The 13,118-nt window shown below is 39.7% G+C and overlaps 1 protein-coding gene across 1 annotated transcript in view; it reads left to right on the plus strand.

Moving 5' to 3' along the window:
• SCD5 (stearoyl-CoA desaturase 5) overlaps positions 1 to 13,118 on the plus strand; it is a 155,669-nt gene that overhangs the window by 113,041 nt on the left and 29,510 nt on the right. The gene's annotated exons all lie outside the window — the stretch shown is intronic.

Here is a 13,118-nt window from a genome sequence, read left to right on the forward strand (position 1 = left end):
AAAATTTCCCTATTTTAGTGGCTAAAAACTTGGGCAAGGGAGAAACCAGTGTGGCACATAATTCAAGAACTCATCTTGACTTTTTAAAAATTTCCAAGTCAAAATGTCATTTGTTTGCCTCTGTAAGAGGTACTTTTCCTACTAGGACTTTGAGAGAAGTTGCCTCTATACATGTGTGTGTGTGTGTGTGTGTGTGTGTGTGTGTGAGAGAGAGAGAGAGAGAGAGAGAGAGAGAGAGAGAGAGCAAGGGAGAGAGAGAAAGAGAGAGAGAAAATACATCAACTTCATTAGTATCATTTTTCTTTCCCCACATTGACCATCCATTTCTATGTGTGAAATTCCCCTGGCAAGATGAGGAGACAGTTTCTCAAATGTCTGGAATCTGAATACTTCAAACCCGAGCATGTTAGACATATTAATCAATAGATGTCAATGAATTCTTGAACTGCTGTTTGTAAAGTGGTATCTTGGCTTCATTGTTGATGGCAATAAAGGCATCTTCATGTATCTTCGAGTCACTTCAGTAGCCAATAACAGCTGCCATTTATTAACTGCCCACTATGTACTTACATTATGTCTTTACACACATTCTCTCTGATCCTTTCAATAACTCTGTCATGTAGATGATGGTACCTGGATTCTGGACTTGAATTCTAAAGATTCTGGCTCCTCATGGCCTTGATTAACCAAGTCAAAAAAAAAAATAGTATATGTTTGCACTAAATTATTCTTTCCCTAGTAAAATATTACTTTACTACCAAAACTGAGAAGAAATCTTAGCTAGTTTTCATGTAAATTTTAAATAATTACATAGAAGTCAAAACAAGATTCGAATGACATTTGAAAGATTAGATTGACAAAATGAAAGACATTTTGGTGCAAGTAGATAACAGTCTCACTAATATTTAGACATTATCAATTCCTGGCTCTCTTTCTAGACCATGTAGAGAATAGTGTTTTAATATTTTCTTGGAATAAACAGTCCTTCAAGTCATGTATAAGGTTCCAGCCCCAAAGCTTCAGCCAGTAGAGAGAACATCAACAACCCTTATAAGAAACTTCTATTTAATCCTTATTTATTCTCTAAAAAGTTAGATCTATTACAATTGGCTTATGCATCAGAGAAAAAGACTCCTTTTGCCTTTTCTTTGTCTCTTCTTTACCATATAGTAGAGCAAAAAAAAGTGAGAAAAGTTTGTCATAACAGAAAATTCATTTTCTAGTTATTATTTCTTCTAACAATTACCTTACAAAATTTCTCTAATCTCTGGGCTCTTGAAAATTAGTTAAAATTTTGATGTATAACCTTCTAAAGTTTTTTAAATGAATCATGCTGTGTTTTCTTTCTACAAAAATGTATTCATACTCTATATACTATTAAAATAAGAAAAAACATATTTAATATTTACCTTAATTATTTCCTTTCCAGCCCCTTTATTGTGTGTGTGTGTGTGTGTGTGTGTGTGTGTGTGTGTATCCTAATTTCCATTTGATATCATCCTGCCTGAAGAACTTCCTTTACCATTTCTTGTAGCACAGGTTTATTGGCAATAAATTCTCAACTTTTGTTTGTCTAAAGGTATTTATTTTATCTTCATCTTTGAAAGGTATTTTTACTGGACATAAAATTCTGGATTAGCAGGGGTTTTCTTTCAGAATGATAAGATGTCAGTCTTGCCTTGCATAGGATCTGAGGAGTCTGCTGGGATTCTTAGCATTATTCCTCTGCATGAATTGTGTCTTCTCGCTGCATTCAAGATTTTTTTCTTTATCTTTGGTTTTCAGCACTTTTACTCTGAGGTTTGTTTCTTGTTGTTTTTTTTTTTGAATTTTATTTAATTTATTTTTTTACACAGCGGGTTCTTATTAGTTACCCATTTTATACATATTAGTGTATATATGTCAATCCCAATCCCCCAACTCATCACACCACCACCACCCACCCCTGCCACTTTCCCTCACTGATGTCCATACGTTTGTTTTCTACATCTGTGTCTCTATTTCTGCCCTGAAAACTGGTTCATCGGTACCATTTTTCTAGGTTTCACATAAATGCGTTAATATACGATATTTGTTTTTCTCTTTCTGACTTACTTCACTCTATATAACAGTCTCTAGATCCACCCAAGTCTCTACAAATGAACCAATTTCGTTCTTTTTTATGACTGAGTAATATTCCATTGTATTTATGTACCACATCTTCTTTATCCATTCATCTGTTGATGGGCATTTAGGTTGCTTCCATGTCCTGGCAATTGTAAATAGTGCTGCAATGAACATTGGGGTGCATGTGTCTTTTTGAATTACAGTTTTCTCTGGGTATATGCCCAGTAGTGGGATTGCTGGGTCATATGCTAATTCTATTTTTAGTTTTTTAAGGAACCTCCATACTGTTCTCCATAGTGGCTGTATCAATTTACATTACCACCAACAGTGCAAGAGGGTTCCCCTTTCTCCACACCCTCTCCACCATTTGTTGTTTGTAGATTTTCTGATGATGCCCATTCTAACTGGTGTGAGGTGATACCTCATTGTAGTTTTGATTTGCATTTCTCTAATAATTAGTGATGTTGAGCAGCTTTTCATGTGCTTCTTGTCAATCTGTATGTCTTCTTTGGAGAAATGTCTATTTAGGTCTTCTGCCCATTTTTGGATTGGATTGTTTATTTTTTTAATATTGTGCTGCATGAGCTGTTTATATATTTTGGAGATTAATCTTTTGTCTGTTGATTCATTTGCAAATATTTTCTCCCATTCTGAGGGTTGTCTTTTCGTCTGGTTTATGGTTTCCTTTGCTGGGCAAAAGCTTTGAAGTTTCATTAGGTCCCATTTGTTTATTTTTGTTTTTATTTCCATTACTCTAGGAGGTGGATCAAAAAAGATCTTGCTGTGATTTATGTCAAAGAGTATTCTTCCTATGTTTTCCTCTAAGAGTTTTATAGTGTCCGGTTTTACATTTAGGTCTCTAATCCATTTTGAGTTTATTTTTGTGAATGGTGTTAGGGAGTGTTCTAATTTCATTCTTTTACATGTAGCTGTCCAGTTTTCCCAGCACCACTTATTGAAGAGACTGTCTTTTCTCCATTGAATATCTTTGCCTCCTTTGTCATAGATTAGTTGACCGCAGGTGCATGGGTTTATCTCTGGGCTTTCTGTCCTGTTCCATTGATCTGTATTTCTGTTTTTGTGCCAGTACCATATTGTCTTGATTACTGTAGCTTTGTAGTATAGTCTGAAGTCAGGGAGTCTGATTCCTCCAGCCCCGTATTTTTCCCTCAAGACTGCTTTGGCTATTCGGGGTGTTTTGTGTCTCCATACAAATTTTAAGATTTTTTGTTCTAGTTCTGTAAAAAATGCCATTGGTAATTTGATAGGGATTGCATTGAATCTGTAGATTGCTTTAGGTAGTATAGTCATTTTCACGGTGTTGACTCTTCCAATCCAAGAACATGGTATATCTCTCTATCTGTTTGTATCATCTTTAATTTCTTTCATCAGTGTCTTATAGTTTTCTGCATACAGGTCTTTTGTCTCCCTAGGTAGGTTTATTCCTAGGTATTTTATTCTTTTTGTTGCAGTGGTAAATGGGAGTGTTTCCTTAATTTCTCTTTCAGATTTTTCATCATTAGTGCATAGGAATGCAAGAGATTTCTGTGCATAAATTTTGTATCCTGCAACTTTACCAAATTCATTGATTAGCTCTAGTAGTTTTCTGGTGGCATCTTTAGGAGTCTCTATGTATAGTATCATGTCATCTGCAAACAGTGACAGTTTCACTTCTTCTTTTCCAACTTGTATTCCTTTTATTTCTTTTTCTTCTCTGACTGCCGTGGCTAGGAATTCCAAAACTATATTGAATAATAATGGTGAGAGTGGACATCCTTGTTTTGTTCCTGATCTTAGAAGAAATGGTTTCAGTTTTTCACCATTGAGAATGATACTTGCTGTATGTTTGTCGTATATGACCTTTATTATGTTGACATAGGTTCCCTCTATGCCCACTTTCTGGAGAGTTTTTATCATAAATAGGTGTTGAATTTTGTCAAAAGGTTTTTCTGCATCTATTGAGATGATCATATGGTCTTTATTCTTCAGTTTGTTAATATGGTGTATCACATTGATTGATTTGCATATATTGAAGAATCCTTGCATCCCTGGGATAAATCCCACTTGATCATGGTGTATGATCCTTTTAATGTGTTGTTGGATTCTGTTTGCTAGTATTTTGCTGAGGATTTTGCATCTATATTCATCAGTGATATTGGTCTGTAATTTTCTTTTTTTGTAGTGTCTTTGTCTGGTTTTGGTATCAGGGTGATGGTGGCCTCATAAAATGAGTTTGGGAGTGTTCCTCCCTCTGAAATTTTTTGGAAGAGTTTGAGAAGGATGAGTGTTAGCTTGTCTCTAAATGTTTGATAGAATTCACCTGTGAAGCCCCTGGGTGGGGCTGGGTTCCCTCCCTGTTGCTTGTTTGGCCTGAGGCGACCGAACACTGGAGCCTACCTGGCTCTTTGGTGGGGCTAATGGTGGACTCTGGGAGGGCTCAAGCCAAGGCATACTTCCCAGAACTTCTGCTGCCAGAGTCCTTGTTCTCACGGTGACCCACATCCACCTCCAACCTCTGCAGGAGACCCTCCAACAGTAGCAGGTAGGTCTGGTTCAGTCTCCTTTGGGGTCACTGCTCCTTCCCCTGGGTCCCAATGTGCACACTACTTTGTGTGTGCTCTCCAAGAGTGGAGTCTCTGTTTCCCCCAGTCCTGTCGAAGTCCTGCAATCCAATCCCACTAGCTTTCAACATCTGATTCTCTACGATTTCCTCCTCCCATTGCCAGACCCCCAGGTTGGGAAGCCTGATGTGGGGCTCAGAACCTTCACTACAGTGGGTGGACTTCTGTGGTATAATTGGTCTCCAGTTTGTGAGTCACCGCCACCAGCAGTTATGGGATTTGATTTTATTGTGATTGTGCCCCTCCTACTGTCTAATTGTGGTGTCTCCTTTGTCTTTGGATGTGGGGTATCTTTTTTGGTGAGTTCCATTGTCTTCCTGTCAACGATTGTTCCGCAGTTAGTTGTGATGCTGGTGCTCTCTCAAGAGGGAGTTAGAGAATGTCCTTCTACTCCACCATCTTGAACCAATCTCCTCGAGGTTTGGTTCTTTTCATTTGGAGTGGAGCAGGGACAGTGCTATCCTTCTTGAGATTCTTTGGGTTTCTTGGAACTGTGACTTATCTTTCATTAATTTTTGAAAATTCTTGGTTGTTATCTCTTCAAATTATTTTTGACCTTTTTTTCTCACTCTCTTCTTCTTCTGGGACTCTAATTACAAAGATGTTATACCATTTGATGTTCCACAACTCTTGAACGTGCTCTTCAGTTTAATTCACTACTTTTTATCTTTATATTTCAATTTGAATAATTTCTACTGACATATCTTCAAGTTCATGAATTCTTCAGCTATGTCTGCTCTACCAATAAGCCCATCAAGGAAATTCATCTCTGATACTTTTTTTTCTGTACAACATTTGCATTTGACACTTTTATAACTTTTATCTCTTTGCTGAAATTTCCCATCTGTTCGTTCATATTGTCCATCTTTTCCATTAGATCCCTTTAATATGTTAATTATAGTTATCTTAAAATCCCTATCTGATAGTTCCAACATCTGTGTCATCTTTGAGTCTGGTTCTATTAATTACTTTATGCCTTGGTAATGATTTTTTTCCTTGTGCTTTTGTGTGATTCATAATTTTTAATTATATATCATGCCTAGAAAAACAGACAGACTAAGGTAAATATCATTTATTCTTGAGAATGGGCACACCTATTCTTCTTTCAGGCTATCAGTGTGTGTGGTGGGGTGGCAGTGGGTGGAGGTAGAGTCAGTGAATAAGATGGTGAGCTGGGTTTGGGTTTTGTTGTTGCTATGATTACCTTCAGTGCACCACAGACTTCAGTGGATGGCACCTGTTACTGCATGTGTGGAGTGCCTGGGGTGCCAGAGGAATTTTCTAAGCATTTATGCTTTATCCTCAGCTTTCAGCTGTCTCTGCACACCTGCACACATAGTAGATCTCTCTCTGCACTCTGTCCCCAAGGCGTGGGGGAGGGGGCAGAGCACTTCTGTTGTTTGTTTCTCTGGGCATGGCTTGTTGTAGGGGTATGGGGTTTCTTTGTTGTTCTGGCCTTGTATCAGTCTTAGGCAAGCCCTGAGTGCCTGAACCTTAGGGTAAAGGCTTTCTGAGCATTCCTGCCTCTCCCCACAGTAGGAGACCTGCTTTGGAGCAGTGCAGGATCCTGGGCATAAGCCAGTGGGCAGAAGTTTTTTGCTTCCACCTTTCCCTCAGCAGCAATGAGTCTTTGCTTATGTCTGGGGTCAGAGAGTTTCCTACTCCTCCCTCAGAGACAAGCAAGTTTTGCTTCTACTATCCCAGAAGCAATGGACTTTTGTCTGGACCTAGAGGCCAGAGGGTTTTCTGCCCTTCCCCAGCCGCTTAAGATTTTTGCTTTTCAAAAGAAGGTTCTGGGGAAGAAGGCGAGGCTGGCTTGTCTCCCAGCAGCAGCTGCATGTCTGTGTTACCTCCTGCATGTCTGTGCAGTGGATGGGGCCTCTCTCCAGTCTGTTACTTTGCCTCTAACCTTTTTTTTTTTTTTTAATAAGTTTTTTGTTTTGTTTTGTTTTTTAATTTTTTGTCATTTCTACCTATCTATCTATCCATCTATCTATTTATTTATTTATTTTATTATTTATGGCTGTGTTGGGTCTTCGTTTCTGTGCGAGGGCTTTCTCTAGTTGTGGCAAGTGGGGGCCACTCTTCATCGCGGTGCGGGGGCCTCTCACCATCGTGGCCTCTCTCGTTGCCGAGCACAGGCTCCGGATGCGCAAGCTCAGTAATTGTGGCTCACGGGCCCAGCCGCTCCGCGGCATGTGGGATCATCCCAGACCAGGGCTCGAACCCGTGTCCCCTGCATTGGCAGGCAGACTCTCAACCACTGCGCCACCAGGGAAGCCCGCCTCTAACCTTTTTTGTGAACACCCAGTGGACGTCTGTAGAAAAGAGCTTGAGAGTGGGTGCAAACTCTCTGTGTCTGAGGCTCTAAGCTATTCCACATTGACACACTAACCCACACTTGGCCTTTAAGGATGTGTTAAATGTTTAGCTACTTATATGGTGATCACCTCTTTGGCTTGTGTTCTGCCAAAAGTGAGGCAGCTCATGGATGGGCTTATCACTCCTTGGAATTCAATTTACCTGGTTGCCTTGTGACCGCACTCTCTGATGGGCTCAAGAAAAATTATTTTTTAAATACTCAGCTTTTTCTCATCATTCAGGTGGAAACAACATTCTCTTAGGACTTTCTACTTCCTAAATAGAAGCAGAACTCTGCCTCTTATTTTATAATCTTCAGTTTTCACTTAAGAGAATACTGTGAAGTCTTTCCAGTTTTAATGCCTGCTTAGTATCTCATTGTGAAGATGTATCATAATTATTTCTGATGAACAATGAAGGATTTCTACCTCTTTAAAAATTATTATAACAAAGCTGTGAATAAACAGCTTAGTGCATAAATCTTTGACCATAGATATGATACATTCCTTTGACTAAAGTCAGAATTAGTGAGTCAAAAAATATGTAAAACTCTCAGCTTTTGATACATTGTCATAATGAATTTGCAAATCTTTGATTACTAGTGAGGCTATACATATGTTCATTTGTTTTTGGCCAGTTGCCCTTTAAGAGAGACATACAATTATTTTCCTCATAACTCTAAATCTACCATTGGCCAAATAACAAAGATACCATCTCTTCATCTCTCTTCCTTTTTTTGTTGCTGAAGGGAGATATCTGACAAAGTGAGGTGACAAAGCCTACTTTTCTTTCCAGAACCCTCCTGCCTCTCAGAACAAGAAGGTAGTACAGTCACAAATGAATCTGATGTCTAGACAGGCAAATTAATACATGAGGCATGTTACTTATGTCTTGTTCTTACTGTCCTCAATGGTCTGAGCTGGGATATATTATGACATAGATAATAGTCATTTTAGTGCTGTTTTGCTTCATGCACGATTCTCTACCTATTACTCCAGCTACATTCCATATTTATTTGGAGAGTAATATTAAGCTAGAAAGAGAGTAACAAAGGAGAAGTTGCTTAAACAAGAGGCATCTGAAGCCACCAGTGCATATATTTAAAAAGCTCCACAACAAGAGAAGCCACCGCAATGAGAAGCCCGTGCACCGCAATGAAGAGTAGCCCTGGCTCGCTGCAACTAGAGAAAGCCCACGCACAGCAACAAAGACCCAACGCAGCCAAAAATAAATAAATTAAATAAATACATTTATGAGGTAAGAAATAGACTAGTTAACTGGAAACAGATCCATTACTTACTGTACAACTGGTAGTTCTTGCCATGAAATGATTTGCAAAGTTTATGTTCTTGTGACAGCTATTTTGTGAAAATTTTGAATGAGGCTGACTCCCTTTTTAAGATCGAAAGAGTGTGATGCATACATATTTGTGAAATTCAAGTACGTTTTCTCTCTTATTGATGCAAACTGCTGATGATAATGGATTATGGAGACCCCTTGTCAGTTGACAGTTGAAGTGAAAATATTGCCTCAAGTAATGAATTTGTTGGTAGCTGTGCCATTACCCAAAATGAATATTTAGATTAGTCATTATAGAGTCTGTCATGTCAGAGCTACCAGGGAGCTTTTCCTTTGACATAATTTATTCTAATTCCTAAGTCCCCATCTCACCATGTTATATCCTATTAAATATGTCACAGAATGATTAGGTAGAGAGATATGAGGTTATGCTATTGACACAATTTACACAGGAGCACTGGAGAAATTAAACCCCTGCTGAACAAACCTGAGTTGAACTCTCAGCCATTTTCTCTATTCTTTATCGGTACAAAGGATGTCCAGACACAAGGAAGGGCTCTCAACCACGACGCTGCACTACAGGGTGATTTGTGAGTTGCATCAAGGATGCATATTGAAAAGTAACCCTCACGTGGTGTGCTGTTTGGCTTTGTTATGTACTCATTGAAACCACTCCAAACAGTGCTTCTCGATGCCCCATGCCCCTCCTATGTCCCTGGAGGTATTTTGAAGGTCAGAAGAGAGACACACAACAGTGGGACTTGTGATATTACATAAAGTAACAATGGTGATATTATATGTATTATATGTATTGATGACATTATATAAGACAACAGACAGGCATTGAGAAACCAAGCCATTTTTAACTGTGTGAAACATAGGCAGAATTATGATCTATGTTAGCACTGGGTTATTCATTCAGTCAACACAAGGAGGCAGGAATAGAGAGGTAAAATATAGTCTTGGAATCAAAAGATCCCACCTTTGCCATTCTCTGAGATTCCGTTTCCACACCCATAAAATGGTGATAGTGGTGATATCTACCTGACAAAATTATTGGGTGAATAAATTAGTTAATTTATGTGAAAGTGTTCATCACAGAGGAGATGTGCAATAAATATTTGTGTAATTAACTACACATACAGCACTCTATGAAGCCATTCCATTTATGAAGACCTTAAGTTCTAGAAGCCTATTCGTATGTCCCATTTTCTCATAAGTCCAAAGTGACTAAGTGAGGTTTGAGCTGCCAGTCTCTAGCTACATCTCCAGAAATAAAAACATAAGTGGGCCCCTTAAAGCTTTAAAACCAGAATACCTCTCTTCCTTACATTCTATTCAACATTTTCCCCCAAATGTGGAGCTCCTATGTCTATAGTACCTTCGTTTGCCACACCTGTCCAGCCATTTGATGTTTTGCTGATTTGGATGGGCCCTGACCTGTGGAGCCCCCCTTGCCTTCCAGCCAACTCATCAACAGCTTTCAGCATGCTTAAACTCAAATTCACTCATAAACTCCTGGCCTTCACCAGAATTAACAAAGCTTAGGCCAAAGGACACTGTTTATTGCTGCTAACATTTAGCCCAACCTCTAATAGTTGCCTTTTTCCATTTCACCAATCCTTGTTCTTTCCTTTTTGATCACTGTTCAGTCTTGGGCTTCAAGAATTCTTCCTGCTCTGCCACAAGCCCTCTGCAACATTTGGCCTCCTCTCACCACTTTCAGTTTTGAAAGATCATTTCTACTTTTGTTTCCATCATAATTGTGTGTCTCTTTTTTGCAGCATTTTAAAGATACTCACTCCTTTTACACTTTTCAAACTGAGGGTGTTACTGATGTACACAGAATATCACAGAACGGAGCAGAAGCCCAGCTAACAACATACCCCCAACTAATGAACAATGTGTGGCAGAGTGATTGCTCTGGCCGCTGATACAGCTGCTGGAGGTGGGCAATCAATGCCCTTCCCGCCCTGCTTTGTTCATACCCACAAACTTCCTTAAATGGAAAAGTCGTAAATAGAGATAGTCCTTGCTTTTATTTATCTTATCATTTAATTGGGAAGACACATACTCATAAAATAGCCAGAGACCTCCAAGTCCATATATGAAAGTAACACTGTAGTAGATGATTATATTAAGAGATGAGGGTATTCACGATAAAGGAGGGCAGAAAGAACGAGGTCCTTGAAGTCTGCATGGAAGTGTTGGTGCTTTATAACTGGCAGGGTGAGGGCCTTCTCCTGATGCTCCCATTCTCCAGGAACAGAGTCTATCCCTTTGTCACCACCTACTTCAGTGAGTGTTTATAGTTTTCTACATATAGATCTTGTGTGTTTCTTGTTCAGTTCATTCCTAGACATTCTATAATTTTTGTTGTTATTGTTAACAGCATCACTGAATTTGTATCCCAGGGACAGGGAGTGGATGCCCAGATCTTAACTCTCCTCCCTATAGACCTCTCAGGTCAACAGCCGGAACCGTCAGGTTGCCCGGCCTTTTTTGCCAAATGCCCCTGGAGCCCACACCTGGAGAGGATGTCAAGTTTGTTGCCCAAAGGCGTGCTGGCCGGAGACAGAGGGCTGCAGCCCAGAGCCACCATCCGGATGGCTGGCTTCCTCAGCCTTAGAAATCAAAAATTCACCCTCCTTCCCTCCTTGCTTTCCTTAAAGAAAGGCTTTCATGGATTCAGAACATTTTGAAATGAATGAATGAGTTGAATGAACGAATGAGAACACAGGCTAATCCTCCCTGCCTGGGAAGTATACCTCATGGCAAAGGGTGTCTTGTGGGATCTGACCACCAGGGATGGAACCCAGGCCCCCGGCAGTGGAAGCACAGCGTCCTAACCACTGCACCACCAGGCAAGTCCCTAAGAGCTAAATTCTTCGTGTAAAATACTGAAATCACAAAGATCAAAAAGCAGGAATTCCCAGGGAAAGAAAGACCAAAGAAATCACTGTCAGCCCATCCACCGGCCGAGGAAACCGTTGTCAGGGATCGGCTTTGAACTGTCTCCCTGTCCAAGTCACTTTCTCCTCACACTGCTTATTTTCATAGAAAACAATAACAAATCTGTCACACAGTTACAAAGACTCTTACCTGAGATAATGTGATTTGTCCAAACACACTCGTTGACTCCGCTGAAGTGTGCTATCTCTTCTGACATTTGGTCTTCTCTCATAAACCTACTCTTATCTTGCCTTTCATTTCAAAGTAGAGAAAAACAATTACTCAGATGTTCCAACTATCGGGAGATTTAGACAAACCCTGCATATGTATTTTTTTCAAGGTAAGTAAATAGGCTTTCAAATTCTGCCCAACTAAGAATCTGTGTTTTTAGGATGATGAAAACTGTCATTTACAATCAGAGAGCCAATACTTGCTCTAATGGGGTGAGAAAGCAGCACATCGTTATGTGACTGCAGTAACTAACACTGCAAGACATTAAGAGTCTCAGAATCCCAGACGGTGGGGAGGGAATTTCTGGATCCTGCAGGCCAAGTGTCTACAGGGAAAAAGGACTAGAAAGACCTTCTAGTCGGGGTGCTCAGGCAGAGAGAGATTTTTAGAACTGTGATGGCTGTATTTAATATGCATAATTTTTTTTCCTCTGTGCCCTTTGTGCTTTGCTCATTATTATCTGCATAACTACCAGGAAACGACAAGGGGGAAAAATCTAAGATTTAAACCCTTTAAATTTCGTATTGAAAGCTTGGGTGCCAAGCTGTATTGAATAATTAACATGGGGCCTGAGGTCCTTTTCTTCCAACTGTCGTCAGCATCTAATGTGTCCCTGCTCCTCCATTACTTAGGATAACTTTGGGCTGACACTCACTGCTTGGCACGTAAGTAGAAAAAACTTTTAGGTGATTCCCCTCTGGTCTTCATTCTGAATCATTTTGCTCTTGAAAAAACAAAACTCTTAGGCTCAATTGTCTTGTTTCAAGCTTACATCTAATCTGAGAATAACAACAATAGCTTCCAGTTGTTATTTTTTAAATTATCTCTATAACATTCTTTTTTTAAATTTATTTGGCTGCGCCGGGTCTTAGTTGCAGCACACGGGATCTTTAGCTGTAGCATGTGGGATCTAATTCCCTACCAGGGATTGAACCCAGGCCCCCTGCATTGGGAGAGTGGAGTCTTAACCACTGGACCGCCAGGGAAGTCCCTCTATAACATTCTTTAACATATTGATTTCAGTGTATTGAGTACCTACTATGCTGCAGACTCGTTATCTGTGCATGTAATTCATATCTCTTTACACGTGGTGGGATGTGAAGCTCTGAGAAGTTGACTCAGTAACATTTTGAAAATGGCAAAGCTAGAATTTAGACAAACTCCGTCCTAATCCAGAGAACATGCTCTTTCCTCTAAACTCTGTTTTAATAATATTCACAGAGAATATTATCTTTCTTCTTCCTCCACTTCATCCTATTGCCTGCTTCCTCTGCTCGTATGTTTTCTATTTATTGCAGTTCTGAGTTATCCACAATAAGAAATTGTGTCTGTATGAGCCAGACTTGTCTCCTGCTTAAAACCTTTTCATGGCTTTCCCATGGGAAAAGTTACAGCTGTCATCTCCGTGACCGAGCCTGCTTCCTGTATCTCTTGGAACGTCCTGCCTTGTACCAGGCTCTCCAGTCATGCTGTTCCCTCACACTTCAGGCTGTTCCCTGACACTGTGCCTTTTTTTTTTTTTAATGTCACTATATATTTTTTTTTGAA

This window comes from Balaenoptera acutorostrata, chromosome 5, assembly GCF_949987535.1.
Source record: "Balaenoptera acutorostrata chromosome 5, mBalAcu1.1, whole genome shotgun sequence".
In the NCBI taxonomy this organism is placed as follows: Eukaryota; Metazoa; Chordata; class Mammalia; order Artiodactyla; family Balaenopteridae; genus Balaenoptera; species Balaenoptera acutorostrata.